The 18,437-nt window shown below is 40.0% G+C and overlaps 1 long non-coding RNA gene across 1 annotated transcript in view; it reads left to right on the top strand.

The window, feature by feature from the left end:
* Nucleotides 1–5,585, top strand: part of LOC114032513 — a 28,824-nt gene extending 23,239 nt beyond the window's left edge. The window contains exon 3 of the long non-coding RNA XR_003567846.1: nucleotides 5,285–5,585. This is a non-coding gene — a long non-coding RNA (uncharacterized LOC114032513). The remainder of the gene's footprint in view (nucleotides 1–5,284) is intronic.
* The last annotated feature ends 12,852 nt before the right edge of the window (nucleotides 5,586–18,437 follow it).

The raw sequence follows: 18,437 nt of genomic DNA, 5'->3' as shown, positions 1-18,437 counted from the left end.
AACCCATATCTGCTTCAGTTTCCTTATCTACAAAATGGGGATGATAATAGCATGTACCTCCTGGGGTTGTTGTGAGGATCAAATGAGATAGTATTTGTAAAGTGCTTTGCAAAGCTTAGAATGCTATGTAAATGCTAGCTGTTGTTGCTGTTATACTCAGCCTTAGTGTTTTTTTTTTCCTCTTTAAACACAAAATACCAAGCAAGCCAGAAAAATAAAAAGTTAAATAATAAAAAGAAAATGTATTTTTTGGAGGGATTACACCATCTTCATACTTTGGACTTACCCTCATTGTAGGAGGGTAGGGACAGAGGATGGCAGTTGGGTATGTGGATTTATGCTACTTTGATATGGCAACTTGATAGTATTATCCGTATTTTATTTATTTTTTTAGAGGAAAGAGAGCTACTCTCTTTTTCTTTTAAATAGTATTTTATTTTTTCAAATTATGTGTAATCTATATTTTAAATGGCCATGGTTTCCTTTTATATAAAGAGCAAATAATGACATCAATCATATGCACATTTATTCATGATTTCTTACAGTAGGATATAAGCTGCTTGAAGGAGGTGATTTTTTCCCTTTGTATCCTCAGAGTATAGCACAGTTCCCCAAATACAGCAGGTCCTAACCAAGTGTATTGAACTCTTGAAAGCTTGTTTAGTTTGGTGTCCTTTTGACTGCTACCTCTACATGTCACATTCTGGTGAAACAAGAAGTCTGCTCATATCAAGTGTTGTCTTACACTCCTCAAGGGTCAAGACTATTTGACTTGCTTTACCTGGAAATCAGCAAAGCCACGAATGCAGTGACTATTCAATACAATTGGTTGACAATGACACGAGCCCATGGCTGCTGCCAGTTGTCTTGACCTTTGTCTTGCCGCTGGACTTTGATGACTCTGGAGGAGAGCTTGAGGCTGACGACTTTGTGATACTCTGTCCCACTTACCTCCAAGTCATGCACAAGTCAAGACGTTGCCCTCGTGATGTAATCGGTCCTCTTCCAGAATGAAGAATGAACAAAGCCAACAACTGGCAGTGTAGAGAGAGCCTTAAGAACCCTGGAAGCTGGGAAAGCCAGCTCGCATGGAAGGAATACAGTCAGCTGGAAAGGACCTGTCAAGGCCAATCCCTTAATCTCTCAGCCTCAGTTTTCTCATCTGTAAAATGAGGAATTTGGATTACACAGACTCCAAGGTCACTTCCAGTTCCAGATCTGCGATCTCATGAGCCTATGACAAGGGCACAATGTTGTCACAGCAGCTGTTTCGCAATAAATACTGCTATGGGTTATTACATGAACTCTTTAATACTGTCTTCTTAAACACCTTCCTCCTTCCCTAGGTATTCACGACTGCCCCCTCCCTACCCTATATTTGGAGTGGGTGCTTTGGAGTGTTAGAAAACCATTGAAGATGCCTAGATGAGAGCTTACTTCCTATCTCTACAAATGTACTCCGTGTTAGTTTGTTTGGGGAGGGGGATTGTTGTTCATTTTTAGTGATGTCTCACTCTTTGTGACCCTATTTGGGGTTTTCTTGGCAAAGACACTAGAGTGGTTTGCCATTTCCTACTCCAGTCATTTTACAGATGAGGAAACTGAGGCAAATAGGGTTAAATGACTTGCCCAGGGTCACATAGCTACTAAGTGTCTGAGGCCACGTTTGAACTCAGGTCCTGAGCTCTATCCACTCACCACCTAGCTGTTACTTTGTATACTCTCCTTTTCCAAACATTTTGTTTATGGGAGGGCTGGGAAGAGTTGTCCAGAATAGTGATTTCTTCAGGTAGAAACTCCTTCCACTGACACTTGGGGCATGAGAGGTAGCTGTAGTCATATAGACGGCATGTGTCAGAAGCAAGACTTACATGCTGTTTTTTTCTGACTCTGAAGCCAGTTCTCTATCCACTGAGCCATCTGCCCTCCCATTTGTTCTCCACACAACTTAGTCTATTAACCGCATCAAGTTGTGTCAAATTCTATAATGTTTATTGGATAGAAGTAAAAGTTATTATTCTAGGATGGATTTTTAAAAATCAGGTGGTTCTAAATCAGTAAATAGGAAGACCCTTTTTTCTTTATTAAAAAGTGAATTCTTGTTTACTGTTACTTTAATGAATCTTCTTCACAACCCAACAGTAGACATAGGCTTAATTTTTAAAAGGCATAGTACATTTTAAAGCAGGGGGTAGATTTACTTTCTATCCACATCAGAAAAATTGAATTACTATTTGACTTACCAAAGTTAATTAAAATAGATATTTATGAAGTCATCTGGCAGGTTTAAAATTCAACATGTGAATTAATGGACTTAAAAGACTTTTTTTATGCCGTATTTAATGGTCAACTGGTACTGGAAACATCAGACATTTTAATTGTGCTGTTTAATGAAAACAAAAACAAGTCCCTTGTGTATTCTGGTTGTATCCTTTTCTTTTTTTATTGTATCCTTTTCTTTAACAACCTTTTTTCTTCAGCAATCATAATAAATCATTTTTAATAAAATACACTTAAATTTTTTAAAATTATGTTCAATTTGTGCATTTGGGGACATACAGATTTGTCTTAAGCAGATCAACCCAAGAAATGTAAAATATTGGCTTATATATCTAACAAAAACTCAGTCTTCATTTTCCTCTGTCTATTTATTCATTGACTAGAAAGAAACAGACATTTGCTTTATTCTTTCCAAATAAGCTACAGAAGAGCCTCTGCAAACACCATTAATCAGGTTTCCAATACATGGATTATTGTGACCAATTCATAAAATTCTCCATTATCTTAAACACTATATTATTTGAATTTATAATCCTTAGTTCATTCTATACCTTTGAGCTTTAAAGGGTCTTAAGTTAAAGCATTTAAAAAAATGTAATCTCTTTTTAAAATCATGGCTCCCTCCCTCCACCCTTAGGGCATGTGCCAAGGGACAAATCCATTAATATTTAGGTCAGTTTTCATTGATGAGACTTTAGAGCGGCTTGGTGTTGAGAACTTAGAAGACACTGCTCTTACCTACTGTTATTTTCCAACCCTTGGAAATGTTCTTTCTGTGGATACAGTCCATCCTTCATTGTGCTTGGCTTTCTAGAACACATAAGAATGACATCAGCAGCTATAGAGCAGACTGACTTTAGCTGGCATGAGAGTGGAATCTATTTGTACTTTGTTCACAGTGGGTGAATCTTTTACTTTTTTTGTGGAGGAAAGTATAAATAAGGCTTTGGGTTTCTTTGATGTAAAATGCAAAGGAAGCGTTCAATTATAAAAGAAAAACAAGCAAATCGAAGGTTTGTGGAGTGGCGTCTCTCTTTTACAAGGAGCCTAATGACAATTTCTGCTGTTTTAATGGAAACTTTGGAGAGTTTAGCTCAGCTACTCTTCTCTCCCACAAATGCGACTAAAAAAGAGACCTCTTTATCTTCTTTTATGTTAGGGACAGCCGACTTGGTCACCCTGCCTGTCCTGCCAAAATGGCGGGGGGTGTACATTAGCTTCAGCATTTCCTGAAAACTGTGTATTCATGCTCTGGATTAGTAGTGTTCCATAAATAAAAGTGAGTGGGCACAGGTTACATTTTACTTCCAACAGATGCTACAAAGTGGTTCAAAGCACAGTAGCTTCAAAAAACAGGATATCCTTGGACTGGGAAGTTAATTTGTCCCATGTGCTGTCTAGAATACCAAAAAATTAGTCACTCCAGCTGACTTACTGCCAATGTATGCTCTTTCTCTCCCATTCTCCCCTTATCCTCTATTCCTTTTTTCTGGCATATCCGGTTAGTGAGACATGAACTAAAAAACATGTGTGTGTGTATATATATATATATATATATACACACATATATACACACATGTATCTGTACGTATACACAGACATACACATATACATGTGCATACACGTATGTATATTATATATGTATGTGTATATATATATATATGTGTGTGTGTTGTTGCTGTTTGGTAGATTAGTTACATCTGACTCTTTGTGACCTCATTTGGAGTTTTCTTGGTAAAGATACTGGAGTGGTTTGCCTTTTCCTTTTCCAGCTCATTTTACAGATGAGGAAACTGAGACAAACAGGGTTAAGTGACTTGCCAAGGGTCACACAGCTAGTGTATGAGGTCACATTTGAACTCACATCCTCCTGACTCTGAAGCTGGCACTTTATCCACTGTACCACCTAGCATATATATCTATATATACATATATATCTCACATGTAAACACACATATGTGTATGTATGTGTGTATATGTGTGTGTATTTATGTATTTGATTGTGAAATGTGGTTATCCTCTGACATTACCATCACTCTGGGTGTAGGCCCTCATCACATGGCTGCTACAGTAGATTACTACAACAGCCTGCTGGTGGGTCTGACTTAAGTCTCTCCTCACTCCAATCCATCCTCCATTCAGCCAATAAAATGATTTTCCTAAGGTGCAGGGCCAACATGCTACCCTCCCCAATCAATGAACTTCATTGGATGCCGTTCTCCTCGAGGATCAAATACAAAATGCTCTATTTGGCATTCGAAGCCCTTCAGAACCACACCCCCTCCTACCTTTCCAGTCTTCTTCCACCTTTCTTCCTGCTGTACACTCTTCCATCCAGTGACACTGGCCTCTTGGCTTTTTACATACAAGATACTTCATCTCTCCACTGTGGTCATTTTCTCTAGCTATCTCCTATGCCTAGAATGCTCTACATCCTCAACTCCATCTATTGACTTCCCTGGATTTCTTTAAGATCCGACTAAAATCCTATCTTTTACAGAAAGTCTCAATCCCTCTTAATCTAGTGCCTTCCTAATTTTAACTCATTCCTATTTATCCTGTGTATAGCTTGCTTTGTACTTATTTGTTTGTATGTTGTCTCCTTCATTACATTGTAAGCTCCTTGAGAGCAGGGACTGTCTTTGGCCTCTTTTTCTATCCCTAGTGCTTAGCATAGTCCCTGGCACAGTGTAGGTGCTTTAAAATGGTTATTGACTGACTGATTGATTCGATATGGATTCAATAATTCATTCACTTTAAATATCTTTTTTATAGGAGACCAGATCTGTTACCCCATTGGTTCAGGAAACTTCTGATAAGAAATTTCCCTCTACTGATGTAGACCAGCACCTGGTCTGCAACTTCTTAAAAAAGTTGTCTGGAACACCGACTGAGTCATTAAGCGACTTTCACAGAGTCACACAAAGAGTATGTTTCAGAAGCAAGATTTGAACACGGGTCTTCCCAACTCTGCTAATTCATACTTGTCTCTCTTCTTTTTCAGACTTGTTTTTAATACTTCAAAGGATCTGTGATTCCGTTAATTCAGATACTCTGTCCAACAATAACAATGACTTTATGATTTTGTAAGGGTCCTCGTGAGCCACCCCTTCTCCCAAAATGGATCCTGCGGTGCCCATCCTTCTTGTGTTACACCTCTCCAAGGCTCGTTCTTTGATAAAAGCTATTGTAGCCCATTGTCTGACCCACACTCAAAGCCTTTGGCAAAAGTTGCCAGAGCTTAAGTCACTTATTGATTGGGCTTTGAAACTCCCAGGTTGTCTCCATGCCATGATGAGGTATTAGAATGGCATTTTTCACATATATGTATATAAATACATATATTTGCATGTATTTATTCATTCAAAAATCACTTACCATGTTTGTGACACAGTGATAGGTGCTGGGGGGGATTTAAAGATAAATTAGACTTGGTCACGCTCTTAAAGTACATGACAATTCAGTATTGGCATATATGACAAATATACAGATTAAAAAAGAAAATTAATAAAAATGGGATGATTCACAAGAGGATCACTCTGTCCAGGTTCTTAAGTAAAGGGAGTAGAAACTTACTTCTATTTACTATCTCTACTTAAGAAAATGGATTGTTTTTGGAAACTTGTAGCTTGCATTTTTGATCATTGGGAGTTTTCTCTTACGTGTAAAGAAAGAAGGATGTTGAAACGGCTGATGAGAACAATGATAGTAAAGGAGGGAGAGAATTGTTCATTCTCTATGATGGAATACAACAATGATTTTTTGGAGGATATGAAATATTGTATAATTTGAACATTTGAATGGGGGTCCTTGCTGGAGGCAAGCATAAAGATGTTGGCTTATGCTACCAAATTTGATACTTTTTCATAGTCATAAGCTCAGCAGGATCTTGTTTTCTATATCTTTCATTCTATTGAGTGATGACAAAGATGTGATCTAATGTGGAATATTGCTTACAAAAGCCTATCTATTCTGTTCTAATGCCCTCATCAAGGGTGCCCTCAATTTTTTTTTGCTTTTTTTTTTTTAAAGATACTGGAGTAGTTTGCCATTTCTTTCTCCTGCTCATTTTATAGATGAGGAAACTGAGGCAGACAGGGTGAAGTGACTTGCCCAGGGTCACATAGTCAGTAAGTATCTGAGGCCAGATTTGAACTCAGGAAGATGAGTCTTCCTGACTCCAGGCCCGACTTTCTATCCACTGAGCCACCTAGCTGCCCAAGGGTGCCCTTGATTTACAGGTAGATTATTCTCATGAAGGTATTCATCATCGTCACAGAAGAGATCCAGTGAGAATCCAAGTTGGAGAAGAATTGCCAATAGGTCTTAAAGCCTTCTAAATAACTGTAGTTTGTGGATGATACTGTGGTCATTGCATCAAGCCCCAGAATATTGCAGAGCCTTCTAATGAGCTCCATAATAACTCAGGAGTTTGGCCTACTGAGGAAAAACACAGGAAAAGCTAAGTGCTTGTTGTACAAACGATATTGATATGTTATTAGCTAAATAATCTATAGAGTTTATCCAGCAGTACATGTCTTGAACAAATACTGCAAATGGCCAATGAGATAGAACCAGATGTGAACAGAAGATTGGAGGTTTAATGGATTCCCTTTAGGAAATTTCAAAGCTCTTTTAATCATCCTCAACCTTCTCCCTGAATCTAAGGCCAATCTTTTTTTTAATATCAATATTATTCTGGTGGTATCACGTGGCTGAAAGCTGTGTGAGACATTAAATACTACAGCCTCCGAAGAAATGAAGATAAGGATTACCCAAAGGGCAAAGGATGTATTGCACAGGATGTGACACGTTACACACAAAGAATTATGAAGAAGTTGTATGATGGGTGCCATTCAAGAAATGGGCTGCCTCGAAAGGTGGCAGGTTCCCATTCACTCCGTCCCCCCAACTTGGAAGTCCTCAAGCAGAATCTGAATGACCATTTGTTGGGTATGTTTTAATGGGGATTCTTTTTGTATGTTGATTTGACTGTAGTCATTGGGGTCCCTTCTAATCTCAAATTCTGTGTTTCTGTGATATGGAAGTGAAAAAGAATGGCAAGGCATGTGGAGAAAGTGAGGGGTAACTGATAGATAGCTCTAAATGCCCATAATGTCTGAAGGGACTGAGGAAGGTCCAGATCACATTGGGTGGATCCCCATAAAGAACTTCTGGAAGGCTTTGGGCAAGAGTTGCATGGCCCGGTCACTCACAAGGAGGCTGTGATCTGCATCATTGGAAGGAATACTTGCATGTATGAGGTCACAGATCCTCTGGAGTATTGGAGTATGGAAAGTAAGTAGACTTTACCTTAGTAGCATTTCCTCTGGGATCACTTTCCCACCTCCCACTCACACTGGCAGACTGGCTCTGCAGAACACAACTAACCATTTCCCTCAGGATCCTAGGAATAACTGAGAAATTGGGTAGCTGGTTTCTTAATACTATTGCTCATGAGCTCCCATCAGTGTGTTCCCCATTCATTATCAGTGGATATCAGTTAGCTAGCCAGAGTTAATTAGCTTTAGAAATAGGTATTTACAAAGGTAGTAAGAATAGCTAGCATTAGAACATTCACTCATAAGCTGGGGATATACTCTCCTTGTTGGAGTCCAGGGGAAAGTGGATTCAAGCTTAGAGAGAATATTTGGCAAAGGGTTAATTCCCAACTCTTGATAAGATGTAACACATTTTCTTCTTTTTTGGTGTCTTCATGAAGTTCCCCTAAGATGATTATAGTTCTTTTATGGACCCTGATCTGAGGGTTCCCATCCCAACTCAGCCACTCACTACCTGTGAGACCTTGGTAAGTCACTTCATATCTCCAGTCCTCAGTTTCCTCATATGTAAAATGAAGGAGGTTGGACTAGATAACCTCAGGTCATCTCAGAACCCTTCTGGTTCTAAATCTATGGTCTTTTGATCCCATTATCTTATAAAACATGCCCTTACATGAGGCAGTGGAGAAGTGGAAATGATAGTACTCTTACTTTCATCATTAGAACCATAAGTGAGAAGTCTTGGCCAAACCACATTTGTCTATGTGATTGAAAAACTCTTCCTTTTATTATTTCCTATGTTCCTACATCATTGTGTCACATTTGAACAAGATAATGAAGACTACAGTCAACATAATTACCTTATAATCTCCTTGAATAGCTTTTTAAATCTTAAATGAGCAAAATTTGACTTAGTTTCACCTACATTTATCAGCATCATCTTTTTTTCTTCACCTTAGTTAAGAACACAGAATTTGTACACAGAAACCACATGTGATAGGATATTGTAATTAAAAGTGTCCTTAGAGGCCATGTATTCCAACTTTTACCTGAACAATCATTTCCTCTCCACTATTCCACGCAAGTGGTCAGTTAGCCACTGCTTAAAGACCTCCAATAAGAAGGAACCCACTGCCCGAGCTATCAATGATTACGCTTTGGAGATAGCTCTTCAACCATTTCCAAATCCAAATCCTTTTTGTTGAGTTCACATCTCTGCTTTTCCCATAAGAATAACATGAGATACTTTCTCAAGACTCTGCTAAAAATCTATGCAAATTAAATCAATAGCATTCTCTGATTTACCAATGTAGTAATTCTATACAAAAAAGTGAGTAAGGTTAACATGGAATAACCTCTTCCTGATGAAGTCATATTGGCTTTTCATGATCATTACTTTCCTTTTTGACTTGTTCGCTAATGATCCCATTAATATGTTTTAGAATTTTGTCAAAAATCAAAGTCAAACTCACTGGCCTGTGGTTTTTAGACTATTCTCATACTCCTTTGGCTTTTGGAAATCAGGACATTTGTCGTTACCCAATCATGTGATGTCTCTCCTGTTCTCCATGATCATTCTTTCTTTTTTTTTTTTAGGCAGTTGGGGTTAAGTGACTTGCCCAGGGTCACACAGCTAGTAAGTGTCAAGTGTTTGGTGTGAGACCGGATTTGAACTCATTTACTCCTGACTTCAGGGCCGGTCGCTATCCACTGCACCACCTACCTTCACCCTCCATGATCTTTCAAAACTTAATAACAGTGGCTTAGCAGGAACATCTGCTAATTATTTTTCAATTCTAGGATATAGTTTATCTGGGCCTGAAAATTTGAACAGGGTGATATGACCTGGCCTCAAATATGGGCCTTGTTACTTATGAGAGCAATGCGTAAGAGTACTCCAGGATGTACTGGCACCATCTCAAACTGGCTCAGTAGTGAATTGTTAAATTTTAACATGAGAAATGACATTTTGGAAATCAGAAAACACTACAAATCAGGACTTGGTTTATTGTTTTGTTCATTTCCAGACTTAAGAAAGTGATGGAGAAAATGTTAGTACTGAAATCAAGCTTAAAAGTGTGTCACAGGTAGATTTTTTCGGAGAGATTGACTAGCACACCCCTGGGCCTCCTGGATAGAATGCTGTAGCTAGAGTCTGAAGAGGCCTGGGGTCGAAATCTGTCTCTGACATTATTGGTTGTTGGACCATGAGCAAGTCACTTAAGCTCTCTGAATCTTAGTTTCTCATCTGTAAAGTGGGGATATTAATAGCTATAGCACCTTACTTCATAGGGTGGTTGTTCATTCAGGCTTAACATAGCAGCATAGTGTTTGATGGAAAGAATGAGTGCTTTCAGATGTCCCATGATGAGGAGTGGCTTTCATTCTTTTAATTAATCAGGGGTAGTAAGTCCAAATCAAAGATTAGGATTATAGGATATAGGGGAAACTAGGCAGTACAGTGAATAGAACATTGGGCCTGGAGTCAGGAAGGCCTGAGTCCAAATGCAGCCTTAGATAAGTGTATGACTTTGGGAAAGTCACTTAACCTCTGACTGCCTCAGTTTCCTCATTTGCAAAGTGGGGGTAATGATAGGACTACCTTGAAGGTTTGTTGTAAATATCAAATGAGATAATAATTGTAAAGTGCACAGTGACTGGCACATAGTAAGCCCTATACAAATGTTAGCTGTTTTTCTTCTTTTGACTAGTTAGTGCTAGTGAATCTAAAACAAAGATTAGGATTTTAAGATATAAAGGCAGCTAGGTAGGTACAATGGATAAAGCACTGGGCCAGGAGTCAGGAAGACCAGAATTCAAATCTGGGATTGTCACTTAGCCTCTATTTGCCTCAATTTCCTCATCTGTGAAATGGGTATAGAAATAGCACCTACTTCCCAGGGTTGTTGTGAGGATCAAATGAGATTATTGTAAAGCATTTAGTATAGTGTCTAGAACATAGTAAGTGCTATATAAATGTTTATTATTAGTTGTCAGAGATGAAAGGGACCTCACAAATAATCCAGTCCATTCACACGCACCTTTGCTTGACATGCAAGGAAACAGATAATCTTTATTAGTCTTTTCTTTCCCAAATACGGATTCCCATGAAAAACACAAAAATCAAGAGGGTACAGAAAAGGGAGAAATTAAATGCTCAATTATTTTACATTATCTGCCAGGTCAATCTTCCTGGGAATCTATTTGGTTACCTAGTTATGTGAACCAATGTTTATTTTCATGTTTGCCTATTAGTATAGGCAAAGTATAGCCTTTATAAAGGTTAATATGCAGCTGTATGAAACTAGTCTAATGAACTAAGATTAGCAGATTAGCCAAGCAGGTAAAAGTGTAAATGCTTCAGAGTTCAGCAATCTATTTGTTAATCTCCTGCTATGTACTTGGCATCATGCTAAGCACTGGGGATACAATGATCAAAGAGAAAGGAAAGAAAGAAAGAAGGAAGGAAGAAAAAAAGAAAGGAAGGAAAGAAGAAAGGAAGGGAGAAAGAAAGAAGAAAAAAGGAAGAAAGGGAGGGAGGGAGAAAGAAAAGAAGGAAGGAAGGAAGGAAGAGTCTGGCCTCACAGAGCTCATGTTCAATCATGGGAAACAACATATATACATATAAATAAATAAACACATTCATAATGGATAGAGAGCTGGCCCCAGAGTTAGGGAAACCCAGTTTAATTCTTGCCTCTGACAAATAATGGTTGTGTAACCCTAGGCAAGTTAGCCTCCCAGTAATTCAGGCAACTAAGACTATAAATGGCAAAGAAGGTGCAGAGAATCTGCTTTTATAGAATTCTCTCATCAGGATTTTTTACCCTGGTGAAATCACAGGCCTGATCCAAAGACAAAATTATACCCCCCAAAATGCAAGACAGTTGGAGAGCTATGAGGAGAAAAGAGCATTCCTCTAGCCTGCAGGGGTGGGGATGGTACTTAGGCTGAACTTTGAAGGAAGCTAGGGATTTTTTGAGGTATAGGTAAGGAGGGAATTTCATTCCAGGCTTAGGGAGGTGGGGAATGCTGTGCATAAGGAAAATCAGGTAAGGCAGCTTGGCTGGACTTCATAGTGGGTGAAGTTAAAGAGATAAAGAATTATTAAGCACTTACTATGTGTCAAACACTGGGAACACAAATACAAGCAAAAAGGAAGACAGTTCCTGGCCTCAAGAAGCTTACTTGCTAGTGGTGAAAGACAACGCGTAAAAAGTAAACTGAAAAAGTGTGAAGGGCAGAGGTGGAGGAGAAAATATATTCACACTAGAGAAAGGTAGAGAAGTTGGCTGAGTTGGGGTGGAAGTGAGCCTCGCTGGCTGGGTACTTTCTCAGGAGAACGTTCCAGGGATGAACTCAGCAACTGGAGAAGGAGAAGATCATGGAGGTGGAGACAATGTGAGTGTAAGAAGGCTGTTGGGATGGAGGTCAAGGAGGCATAGGAAGTTGCAAGAGTAGTAACATGTTATAAATCTAGAAAAGTAGATGGGGCCAGATGGTGAAGGACTCTATCTACCTTTTTAAAAAGAGTTTGTATATTATTCTAGAGGCAATAAATTGCCACAGATGGTTTTTGAACGGGAAAGTGACATGGTCAAACACATACATGGATTGACAAAATACTTCCATTGTTGGGAATATAAACTAAAAATGTTGTAAAATACATTAACATAAAAGAGCTATTTGCTCAAATATTTTCATATGCAATAGCAAAAAAAAATACTGGTACATTGATGGAATGGAATATTTTACACTGGAAATAAAACTAACAAATAGGGAGAATACAATGAAATGTGGAAATGTGTTTATGAATAATGCAAAGCCAAATTTTTTAAAAAGTAGAAAGAAGAAAAGTACACACTAACTACAGTCATGCAAGAGGAAAAGAAAATGAGAAGGAATAAACAAACAATCCTAACAGGGCCTTAGAAGTGACTTAAAAGTCCTGGTTTATGTGTTGAAATTAAGTTAATTATGTTTAAAACCAAAGAAGTTTAATGTATTGATTTTCAATATTATTTCTGAACAATTATTTAGCATATTTTTGAAATATGTGTGTAGTTGAGCCTAAAAAGTTGAATCGAGGTGTAGAAACAAGGATGAAATGTACAGATGGCTGAGTTCAGTGCAACCCAATGCCAAAAAATGGGGAAGCATATGCTCAGTTAATAGTAAATCAATATACTATCTTTGCAAATGAAGGATGGCCTGTTTATACCTTTATGTAGCTTACTTTTGGCTACAAACCATGTCACTTTGTGCAAAGCTTGGGGCTATCTTTGATGCTGCTTCCTTGAGTTGTACAACATAGCTCCAACTGAGAATTCCATCTTGGATCAGTGGTCTCTCTGCCATTTTCCATCATTCTTTCTCAATAGTTGTGATGTTACAACATTATTGACATTCTCTAGTTATCAGATATCAATTAGAGAGATAATTAGAATAGCATATTGGGAAAGGTATAGGTTTAAGAAGAATTGCAAACTTTTAACAACCATATGAAATATTTCTCCAGATCATTAATAATTGAAGAAATCACACCTATCAAAATTACTGTTCCCACCTCTTGTCATCCTTGATGGTGTTGGAAGGGCCGTGGGAAAAGAGCTAATACTAATATTAACACACTGTTGGTGAAATTGAATTGTTTTAACCATTCTAGAAAGCAATTTGAAATTATGCTTTAAAAAAGTGATTAGCACATCCACAATCTTTGACCCAGATATCTCTCTTCTAGGCATATGCCCCTTAAGAGTCAGGCACAAAAAAAGTCCCTCATATATCAAATTTTGATAGTCCCATTTTCCTTTTTGTGGTAGCAAGAAACTAAAAACAAAATAGGTGTTCATGGATTGGGAAATAGTTAAAGAAATTTGGTACGTGAATATAAAGGCATGTTGTTATTCTATAAAATTACAAATATGAAGAATTCAGAGAAACATGGGAAGATATATGCACTGACTCAAATTGAAGTAGAACTAAGAAAAAATACAGAATAATTACAATATAAATGAAAAGAACAAAAAAATGAAATGGTGCTAGGTAATTATAGCAAACAAATTTGGCCCTAGAGAAGAGTTGAGAAAAACGTACCTTTATTGAAAAGGTGGGGGGCTAGGTAGGTGTGCAGAATATTGAATAAACAAACTGTCAGACATGGTTAATGAGTTGGCTGATTTTCCCCATCTGCATGTGTGTGTGTGCACACACATGCGCGTGAGTGCGTAGAGGGATTATTGCTTAAAGATCTTTGCTTCAAGAAAAGGCTTGTTGAGAAAGGAAAAGGTCAGGAATATAATCAGAAATGAATATGATGTAAAAACAAAAGGCATCAATTTTAAAAATTAATTGCTGCTGACATTATTGGAATAAACTGGATAAATCATTGCAACTCCCTGGGCCACAATTTCTTAGAGGGGTAATAATAGTTATGGTATACCTACCACACACACAGTATTGCTGTGAAGAAAAGTGCTTTGAAACACTACATAAACATGAACTACAGTTATTAAGTATGGTCTAGAAATGTGATTGGTATAGAAACTTAAGATAATCTCCATAGTGGGATCCAGGGACTGATTGCATGTCTGTGGTTGGCCACTAGCTTCACTACGTATTTTTAGTTTGGCCTTGTTGTTGATGCTGTGTTGATACCATGCTCAGCTGTCAGTCTGCTGACAAATGTGCTCAGAGTCTAGATCCTTATCTCCAATTGCTCCATCTGGTCGAATAAGGTCAAGATAGCAAAATTCAAAGACATTTTTCAGGTTTTGTGTTGACAGTGAAGATATGGGGCTATATACTGGGTTTTCTATGAAAACTGTTGATATTTGACTTTATTCTTTCTCAAACCTTAAAGTAAAAACATATAATCCAGTGCAATTTTACGTGGGAAGGGAGGGAGAAAAGAGAAAAGGTGAGGACAAGGGTGAGGGTGAGTGAGAGTGAGAGGATAAGAAGGAGGAGAGGGAGAGGGAGAGGGGAAAGAGAGAGAGAGAAAGGGAGAGAGAGAGAGGGAGGGAGGAGGGGAGGAGAAAGAGAGAAGAAAGAAGGAGAAATGAAGGAGAGGGGAGAGAGAGAGAGAGAGAGAGAGAGAGAGAGAATCTTTTTTCAGGATAGTCATCCATATAGAATAATTTCAAAATGTCTGTTTCAAATATTTTATATTACCTGTGTTTTCTTGAGATGAATTTCTATCAGTAGCAGAGTCTCAAACAGACTTAGATATTTATCTTTTTATCTTTAAAGAATACTAAGTCTTGCTTGACTTCTCTCTCGCATCCAATATCCCCAACCTTATGGTTGAAGGGCCAAGGTAGAGGGGAAGAAAACAGTAGTTGCTTCCTTTCCTTCTGGAGTTTAACCCCACATTGTCCCAACATGGCTCTCATAACTGTAATTCAGTTTATTTTCTTTAAGTTACCACCTTACTGCCTCCCTGGCAACAATAAATGAAGGACAGTCATTTTTTAACGTGGAGCCATTAGATCTGGGCTCAAATCCTGATTGACAGTTTCTAGTTTTCAGGCTCTGGGCAAACCCTTCTCAGAACTTAAGATTCCTCAACTAAACATATGTGACCTTAAAGGGTTTATTGTGGGGAAAACAATTTTTCACCTAAAGGTTCAGTAAAAATCTATGTTTTAAGGATAGATAGGCAAGATGTGCCATCCTGCCCTGGCATCCCACCCTGAAATGACCATGTCAATCCATCTTATTAAGATCTTTGCCCCCAGGGGGCTGTAAGGTGATATAGAAAATATTGGTTGTCAATTAAGACAGTGTAAAAGTTTTGGTGAAGTTTCTTACATCGTGCAGGCAGGTGAACTATTCCTGACAGTTTCCAAATTCCACTTTCTTGGTACTGGACTATGTAGGGATATGATTTAGTTTCAGTGGAGAGCTGGAATACTCTGCCCTTCCAAGACTCATGGGCCTCTTGCCCTATGCAAAGTTACCTGTTTTTTGGGGGGAGGAGTGTGTCCCTGATAAGTTAGTATCTTAAGTTGTTTAAACACACGGTGTTTTAACTACTATAGTTATCTTTAATTAAACTCCTATAGGAGATTGTTTCTTGTATACTTGAGCTCTGATATAATTTAATTTTAATTTCATACTCAAAAAGTAAACATAGAAAAAACAAAACAACCCAGAATATAACACTATCCTCACCAATACCAAAATCTCCAGTCTTTTGGGCAGCAATCATATGATTAAAGAAGTCAAAGACTAGTACCCTGCATAGCTGTTTATCCATAAGACCTCTAGCTAGGACCGGGAAGAGGAACGCCAAGTAAATTTTCTTTGAAGGGCAACCATGGTACTCTTCCTTCAAACCACAGAGACCAGACATATTCTGAGCTAGGTCTGAGAGATGGTACAACCCACTGCCTGCTGCTGCGTGTACTATCCTCCTAGAGCCAGCCTCTCTGGACCAATGGGATCGTGGGGGCCTTAGCTTTCTTTCTCAGCGCCTACCAGCCCTGGAATTTCCCCAACGTCTCTGCCCAGCTATTCCCCCCACCCTCCGGGGCAGCTGATTCTGTTTAGCTAGCAAGAACAGCGTTAAGTCTTTTTGTTTCTGCTCTGAACTGCACCCAGAAAAAGGAACAGCCTGTTGCCGTCCCATGTGGTAAGTTGAGCAAAGGTGCAGGGGTAATATCCACTCAGGTTGGAAGGGAGGGAGGGAGAAAGGACCGTCTGTTCCCCCTCCTCCCCCTACCCCCGCATTCTCCTCTCATCTCAGGGTTTCCTCCGATAGAATTTCCAAAGCTTCGTACTGCTGGTCCTTACTTCCCTTACTCAAGGCTTGCCCCCATAGGGACTCAATTTCTCACTCTTGTAGGAAGCCCAGGAAGGATGCCTGTTTAGGGCTCTGGGAGGAGTGTATTTAGCAGCCCCGAGGGTCGGGACTGTTTCCCCCAGTCCTTTTTGCTGCGGAGTCCTCTTTTCTTGCGCAGGAAGAGGCGCCTGAGAACGGGGGCGCGAAGATGCCAAGGAAGGAAGGTTAGGACGCGCATACAAATACGCGAGTACACACACACACACACACACACATACACACACACACACACAAGTATATCATCTGATGTCTCCCCCAACCCCACCCTCCACGTCTCAGAAAAGAATGAGCCAGCCTTGAGCCCCTTTGAGTACTGTAAAAGGAGAAGCTACCTGGTCTCCTCCCGCTCAAACTGGATGCAATTTCCCTCCTTCAGGTGGATCGATTGCTCAAAAGTGCGTGGGCTAATGCGTGTCTTAGCGCATCCCTCCTCACCTTCCTAGTGTCCCAGTTACAGAGCAGATCGAGAAGGCTGGAGCAGGTCTTCCTCTGGGTTACTGCTCGTTAGCAGCAACACCTAAGATTGGGGATGGTGGCAGCGGAAGTGCGAGGACAAGTCGTCTAGAGGGGCCAGAGTTATCCCACCCTTCCAGAAACCACTGCCAGTAAGGCTTCATAACTCTTTCACCTTGCCTGGAGAAACTGAATTTTCTCCTGTAGCCCCGAGATCTGCGCCAACCCTCCCCTCCCAGTCTGCTAACGGAGTTTCCCCCAAACTTCGAAGGTCTTAATAATTGCAATAAAACCGCAGGCGTGTCATTCCCCCAGCTGTCCAGCCTCCCGGCTCCAGGAGCCTAGTCCTCTGGCTAGGACACAAGCACACGGAGTCCAGTTGCGATCTAGGATCCAGGATCCCTCTCTGGCACAGCTGGGCAAGCTGGCTGTAAAATCACCGTCGCAGGTGCCTCACGTGGCCTCCACCGTCGAAAACGTCGTATGATTCCCGCTCTCCTTCCCACCAAATCTCTCTCTAGGAGGTCGCTTTTGTCGAACTCCCCGGACTCTTTCAGAAGGGGTGGGACGTACGGCTCAGTGGATATAGTCTGGGTGGAGGCGGAGCCCGGATTCAGAAAAAGCCCGGGGAGAAGGCGACTCACGAAGGAGGCTAGCATGAAAGGGGGGAGGGAGCATCAGCTCAAATACCTTTGTGTGTGACTTTAACACGCCCAATAATTCAGCATATGGTTTCTGTGTCTCGCTGGCTGAATACAAAGAATGACTCCGAGCCAAGGGATTCTCCCAGCACCGAAACCAAATGATCCTTATTTACGGGGTGCCGGAGTGGCAGGAGGATGGATTTTTGGTTGAATTGCAATTAAGGGGAGATAATTACGCCCTAAGCCGCTCAGTATATTAATATTTATAGCCTTGGGGCTAGGGAGAGTGTTTGTGTTTTTTTTTGTTGTTGTTGTTGGTTTTTTTTTGCTTTCTTTCATTTCTCCGGTTTCCCACTGTCAGTTTTGTTCCCAGGCCCCCGCCCACTCCGCATCCCCATAACCCCCCCTCCCCCGTGTACATACACGCACGCACACACACACACACATACACGCACGCACTCACGCACGCACACACCTCCCATGCTCAGGTTTCTGCAGCCAAGGATTCTTGGATGACCTAGGAAGGGCAAGTCTAGTGGGTTAACTAGGGGCATCTGAGTTCAGGCTTTGGGGCTTCTTCTAATTAAATGTGCTGTAATCGTTGGGTAGATTGATCCCGCTTGAGAGACTGATCCCGCAGCAAGCGATTTGAGACCCAATCGACGAATGCAAATGTTGGTTGGGTTCCGGCTTTCTCGCCTGAGTGGGTAGGACCAACCATCTCCGACTCTGATCGCCTCACCTCCGGCGCTTTGCTCAAGTCGCAGCATTTCACTTTATTAATTACACAAATATTGCATCGCCCGCAATATGTTTCCAGTTCCCGGGACATATGTGCTAAGGAATTGTTCCATAATTAGGCCTCTGTATGTTTGCTCCTTTTCTTTTTCTTTCTTTCTTTCTTTCTTTCTTTCTTTCTTTCTTTCTTTCTTT

The sequence above is a fragment of the Vombatus ursinus genome, unplaced genomic scaffold (assembly GCF_900497805.2).
Source record: "Vombatus ursinus unplaced genomic scaffold, bare-nosed wombat genome assembly UNPS02005459.1, whole genome shotgun sequence".
Lineage (NCBI taxonomy): Eukaryota > Metazoa > Chordata > Mammalia > Diprotodontia > Vombatidae > Vombatus > Vombatus ursinus.
The sequence above is the reverse complement of the archived record's forward strand: the minus strand, read 5'-3'. Positions and strand labels throughout refer to the sequence as shown.